The following is a 5,648-nucleotide window of genomic DNA, read 5'->3' as shown; positions in this document are numbered from 1 at the left end:
TTCGAGCATCAACGGCTAAGATTTAAACCAAACAAAGTGTGAAGGGTCAGATTTGACTCAAAATGAATCAATCCAGCTAGTTCTTCATGAACCAATGGGGATTGAGGGATTGAATGAGTTAAGACAAATTCCATTAAGGGATTTGTACTCCTTTGACCATAAAATGCAGAAAAATAAAGAGAAGGAGGAAGATAATACCGTGTTTGGTTGAGATATGGTGGAGAGAGGGCAAAGCAATTAATGCTTTACCTAAAATTGGCACACCAAGACTGTGAAGCCCTATCACACCCGGAACCTTTGCCATTTTCAGGCATGCTGACCGAAGAGAGAGAAAATTGCCTAATGGCGGCTAGTGTTTCGGATGGAAACCCTTCTCTCTTGGTGAAATGAGGAAAAAGGTGTGTTTGGCCTAAAGTGTACGTATATATTTGTTGAGGAATAAAGGGTTAGGCCGGGTCAGCCTAGTATTGGGATGGATTCGGCTAAAAGTAAAAGAGAAGGGGAGCGATAATGTATACCGTATATGTATGCATATATATGGGGGGGGGGGGGGATGTGCAATTTTAACAAATAGCCAAAATATGGAAACATCCATTAATTGAACATTTCAATTATGGAAATATTATAAATAAAGGCTAATTAACTAATTCATCACACAACCAATTGTGTAAAGGGCCTAAATTGCAAACATAGCCTTAATTGTTCTAAACCATGAAATTGGTTATTTCAATTATGGCCATAATTAGCCTAATCAAACAATTAAAGACTAGTTTTGCGATAATGTAGTTTTGCGATAATGACCTCAATTGGCCTAAGCCATGAAATTGTCTATTTTCAATTAAGACCAGAATTACCCAACAAATTGACTATTTCAATTACAGCCACAATTGGCCATACAGTAAACAATCTATGGAATTAGCCACAAATTAAAAACTTGATTAATTATGATTAACTCCAATAAATTATACAAATGCACATTGGATATGCAAAATTAAGAATTGAGGGGTAAAAAAGATTAATTCGTTTAATTAATTAGATTTCTTGAATTAAAAGGAGTAAGATGCTTGCTAATTGATTTTTCTGATAATTTTAACAATTAAATAAATTATTATTTTAAATTATCTTTTTCTTAAACTTAGCAAATGTTCCATACTAATTATAAAAAATGTGTAAATTAATTTCTAAATAATTTATAATATTATTGAAGTCATTTTTCCAAATGAAATGGCAAAATATTATCGAAATAATTTTACAAAATCATTTTGACTTGTAAAAATCTATGTTTCACTCTGTTAGATGTCCAAGGACTCTGAGTAATTAAAATAAATTATGAGAGGTCAAAAATTAGGTGTCAACAACTGCCCCATCGGTGTTCGGGGATGGCAGGACCATCCCTGAGCAACAAAATTTGACTAATCCTGATTTTTGACTAACCCATCTCCATATTACCTCTCCTTTTTATGATTTTCAAATATATAGTGGGATCCTGGTTTCTGGGTTTCCTACATATCTCAGGCTAAACGAGAATTCCGACCACTTATAGTTTGACTCAATTTAAACTTCTAAATGCAAATTTAAGCAAATTTCATATTTCCCGATTACCAAAAACTCAGAAGTCCAAAGTGATTGGTTGGAGTGTGACTGACTTTTTGGTATTGAGTCCGCCTATATATCTCTGGTCTTGGGAATCAAGTCACTTGTAGTTCGACTCGATAAGAGAAAAAGGGTATCCCTTATACGGGAATGCCTTTGTGTGTGCCGATGTGTGCTTGACCGGTTGCGGAAAAATTAAAAAAAAAATGGATAAAGAAAATAAGCAAGTAAGCAATTTTGTGTGGCTGAGCATAGAGTGGAGTGATCTTCCAAGTCCTGGACGGAGAGCTTGACTCTCATGGGCACCCTATCTCGACCGGCTGCGTAAGAAAAAGTTTCATGTTTGCTCTGCATGCGTCTGGATTTGATTTGATCAGCCTTGTCTATGCGACGGCTGCCAATTTGCTCCCATCTGTTGACTAGTTGTGATTGATTTTGAAGACGAATATTGCGACCATATGACCGGATTTACATCGTCTTGACCTTCAGAGCAAAAACTACAGTCATCTGATCGGATTTACATTGCTTTGACCTTCGGAGCGAAAACTATAGTCATCTGACCGGATTTACATCGCTTTGACCCTTTGATTACATTTGATAATTTGTATGAATGCATGGCCTCTACGGTAGTGTTTGAATGAAATGGAAATGCGTGGATGAATGGCCCTCTCGGCAATGCTTGTATGAATGGCCCTCTTGGTAGTGTTTGAATGATTGGCCCTCTTGGCAATGTTTGTATGAATGGCCCTCTCGACAAATGTATTTATGAATGGTCCTCTCAGCGATGTTTGTTGAATGCCCCTCTCGGTGATGTTTGTATGAATGGCCCTCTCGGCAAATGTTTGTAGTGAATGGCCCTCTCGGTAAATGTTCATATGAATGGCCCTCTCGGCGATGTTTGTATGAATGACCCTCTAGGCGATGTTTTTATGAATGGCTCTCTTAATAAATATTTGTATGAATGGCCCTCTCGGTAATGTTTGTATGAATGACCCTCTCGGTAATGTTTGTATGAATGGCCCTCTCGGTAATGTTTATATGAATAGCCCTCTCAACAATGTTTGTATGAATGACCCTCTCGGCAATGTTTGTATGAATGGCCCTCTCGGCAAATGTTTGTATGAATGCCCTCTCGGCAATACTTGTATGAATGACCCTCTTGGCAATGTTTGTATGAATGTCCCTCTCGGCAATGTTTGTGTGAATGGCCCTCTTAGCAAATGAATGAATAGCCCTCATGGCAAATGAAAATAAATGCATGAATGGCCCTCACGGAAAAAGAAGAGGATGAATGAATGGCCCTCATGGCAAAATAAAAAATGACAAATATGGCCCCTTCGGCTAAATCGTCTTTATTTAGTCCTTTGTGTCAGTCGTGACCCTCATGTCAGATGTGCCATTTTTTTTAATGCGACCCTTTGTTCGAATATATGCCCTTGTGGCATTTTGGTTATTCATGTAGCTGTTGTGGCTAGATATTTTGCCTTTATAGCGTTCACGTCCTTTTTATAGCCCTCGTGGACATATGCTTGCCCTTATGGCATTCAGGTCATTTTGTAGCCCTCGTGGCTAGATGCTTGCCCTTATGGCATTCAGGTCCTTTTATTGCCCTCGTGGCTAGATATTTGCCTTTATGGCATTCAGTCCTTTTGTAGCCCTCGTGGCTAGATGCTTGCCCTTATGGCATTCAAGTCTTTTTATAGCCCTCATGGCTAGATATTTTCCCTTATGGTGTTCAGGTCCTTTTATAGCCCTAGTGGCCAGATACTTTTCAAATCCTATCTCTGGCGGTGGCCCCAATCTCTTCTGGCAAACTGTTTTTACCTACGCATGAAACAAAGTTAGAAAAATGGATCGTCCTCCTGACGACACGGGGACCTGCATTAGCAAAGGGTTAGTTTCCTATTAAAGTTGATCCGTATTGCTGACTCTGGCCGCATCTTTGGCCTTGCCGGCTTTCTTGGACCCAGATCCCCTTGGATTCGATATTCGAAAGATGAATTTATTGCAATTATGCATGAAAAATTATTTTGTCAATGTTAAGCGAGATTTAGTTACTTATTAAAACAGATGCATCATTTTTAAATAATCGTGAAGCTAATTGTCATGACATGCTCTTTCGAATGAGAAACAATCCTTTCTCCGTTGCTTGATGACTAAGGTTTGCCCCAGTTTAGATCTATCTTGGTTGGCGAACTCTCGTGCCGAATCTGTAAATGTTGAGTGTTGAACTGGTTAACGATGAGAAATTTTTGAGAGGATCTCAAAATTTCTGCCCCAGTTTGGGACTCTGGGTTGGCTGATTCTTGTGATGGGCTGGCAGCACAAATTTTTGAGACCCTCTCAAAAATTCTGCCCCAGTTAGGCATATGCGGCAATATCTTCGTGCCAGATCTATATCGTTCTTGAAGTCCTATCTCTGAGGCTTCCTAGGGGTTTCTTGTTTTTTTTTTCTTTTGGTGCAACCGAGCTCAAAGAGCGCCTACGTATCCTGACGCAGCAGGAATCAGGTCGAACGTAGTTCAGAATAAAAGTAAATGAGTTTTGATTTTTACTAATAAAGCGACTGGGTCCCAAATGGATTGCCTACGTATCCCACTATGGGAAAATCAGGTCATTGTGTAGTTCATATTACAAGGAAGTTGTTTGTTTTTTCCTATCTATTACAAACGATTACAAGCAAAGGAATAACTAATTCAAGCAAATAAAATTACTATTACTAGCAAATAGATGCCGTTACAATTGAAAAGACGTGTCCTCACGCGTAGTAGCGTTTGATTACGTCTGAGTTGATTGGCTTGGGCCACTCTTGGTCGTCCATCTCTGCTAGTACCACTGCTCATCCAGAGAGTACTTTGCGAACCACACAGGGGCCTTGCCATTTGGGAGAAAACTTCTCTTTGTACTCGTCCTGATGCGGAAAAATTCTTTTGAGCACCATTTGCCCTATCTGGAAAAGTCGAGCCCTAAACCGTTTGTTGAAGGCTTGCGCCATCCTCTGTCAATATAGCTGACCGTGGCATACGACAACCATCCTATTTTCGTCAATTAAAACTAATTGCTCGTGTCGAGCTCGGACTCATTCTGCGTTATCCAATTCAGCCTCTTGAATGATACTTAGCGATGGTATCTCAACCTCAGCGGCTATGACTGCTTTAGTACCATAAACAAGCAAGTAAGGAGATGCCTCTGTCAAAGTTCAGGTTGTGGTGTGGTATCCCAATTAAGCATATGGCAGTTTCTCATGCCAACCCTTGTAGTTATCCGTTGTCTTTGTCAATATCCTCTTGATGTTCTTATTAGCTGCTTCCACAACCCCATTCATTTGTCGTCGGTAGGCCGTCGAGTTCCGATGAGTAATCTTGAATTGCTTACAGATATCCTTTATCAAGTGGCTGTTCAAATTTTCCCCGTTATCTGTTATGATAGACTCGGGTATACCGAAGCGGCATATGATGTTGTTTCACACAAAATCGGAATATCTGTTATGATAGACTCTGCTTCTACGTAGGGACTGTAGGCATGCTCTTCTTTCAGGATTTTCTCTAGAGGGTCGATGTGACTGCTTTCAGGATGCTGAATCATTGATTCTATCATGGCCAACGCATCAGTAAACTTGTTCTGAGCTCTTATTGTATGCCTGAATTCAATCTTTTTGAACGTTTTACACAACCTTTGTGCCAAGTTCACATACGGAAAGATCTTATCGTTCTTGGTGGCCCTCTCACCCTGCACTTGATGGATTAGCAAGTTGGAGTATCTTATTCTAGTAATTCATTGATATCCATATCCAATTCCATCCAGAGGCCTAGGATGCAAGCCTCGTATTCGACCATGTTGTTGGTACCGTGGAATTTGAGCTTTGCAGCCATTGGGTAGTGTTTCCCAGTCTCTGATATCCGAACTGCTCCAATTCTGGAACCTTTGTAGTTAACAGCCCCATCAAAGAACAATCTCCATCCCGTGTACGGCTCCGTCATTTCTTCTTCTATGGTCAATACTCCTTCGTCCAAGAAATGAGTTCGAAGGGGTTCGAGGTCCTCATCCAAGGGACT

The sequence above is a fragment of the Lycium barbarum genome, chromosome 9 (genome assembly GCF_019175385.1).
Source record: "Lycium barbarum isolate Lr01 chromosome 9, ASM1917538v2, whole genome shotgun sequence".
Taxonomy (NCBI): domain Eukaryota; kingdom Viridiplantae; phylum Streptophyta; class Magnoliopsida; order Solanales; family Solanaceae; genus Lycium; species Lycium barbarum.
Note: the sequence above shows the minus strand (reverse complement) of the source record.